Below are 1,362 nucleotides of genomic sequence, written 5' to 3' on the forward strand. Positions count from 1 at the left end.
TTGGTCTCTATTTATTATTTTCTCTGCTATTGTTTTTATTGACTACTTGCTGACGTAAAATGTTTATTTTCCACTACATTCATTCACTCAGGATCAGGAAAAATGGAGACGCTGAAGAAAAATTCACTTTTTCTGAATTCGATACGAAATTTTTAGCGGCAAGTAAAAATTTTCTAGGCGCAGGTGAAATTTTCGCGCCAAAAATCTAAAATTTAAAAATTTTCAATGATATTGAAGTTAGCCGACGTCCGATAATTTTTGGGTCTTTTTCAAAACGATAAATTGTAGAAAAAAATATTTTCAAAAATTGCGCCCAAAGATTTTTTAATTTTCTATAAGTGCATTTTTTTTTTTTTTTTTAATAAATTTACGTGGGTCTCTATTTATTATTTTATTTCTGCTATTGTTTTTATTGACTACTTGCTGACGTAAAATGTTTATTTTCCACTACATACATTCGCTCAGGATCAGGAAAAATGGAGACGCTGAAGAAAAATTCACTTTTCTAAATTCGATACGAAATTTTTCGCGGCAAGTAAAAATTTTCTAGGCGCAGGTGAAATTTTCGCGTCAAAAAATCTAAAATTTAAAAATTTTCAATGATACTGAAGTTAGCCGACGTCTGATAATTTTTGGGTTTTTTTCAAAACGATAAATTGTAGAAAAAAAATATTTTAAGAAATTGCGCCCAAAGCTTTTTTAATTTTCTACAAGTGCATATTTTTTTTTTTTTTGTAATCGATTTGTTGAAAAAAAAATCCAAAAATTTTTAATTGTCTGCCAACTTCAGGATCATAATTTTCAATGACTTTTTTGTATAAATGAATTAATAAAATTTGAATACAGTTATGGCAGTTGAGTCATTGAATATTTTAAAAAAGTGGGGGACTGTCTGAGAATACCCTTAAGTAAAAATAACTTTTAAAAATCCACATATTTGCGTTATTTGTCCAATAAATTTCTTCTTTTGCTTTTCTATGCTCGGTATTAAAAATAAAATACTGTTATATTTAAAAAGCTCGTAGAAGTTGAAGTATAGAAGACGAGAGATGATTGAAGGGGACGTGTCGGAAGAACTTCCGCAGTTCAGAATGTAATTATAAAAACTCGTTACCCATTCTCCCTTACAGCTGACAGACGATTCGAGGACTAAAAGTGACTGGGTATTATTACAGTAATGGAATTAAAAAAAAATGTTTATATTGCCGCTCTTAAGTTTATGACTGTTTTCTTACGTTATCATAATTATTAATTAAAATTTATCATCATAATTAATAGCATTGGCCATACTCTTACTCTTACTCTGAATACCGATAAAGTATATTAACGTAATTAAATTGTATATAAGTGAATACACGGTCA

This window comes from Microplitis mediator, chromosome 2 (assembly GCF_029852145.1).
Source record: "Microplitis mediator isolate UGA2020A chromosome 2, iyMicMedi2.1, whole genome shotgun sequence".
Classification (NCBI taxonomy): domain Eukaryota; kingdom Metazoa; phylum Arthropoda; class Insecta; order Hymenoptera; family Braconidae; genus Microplitis; species Microplitis mediator.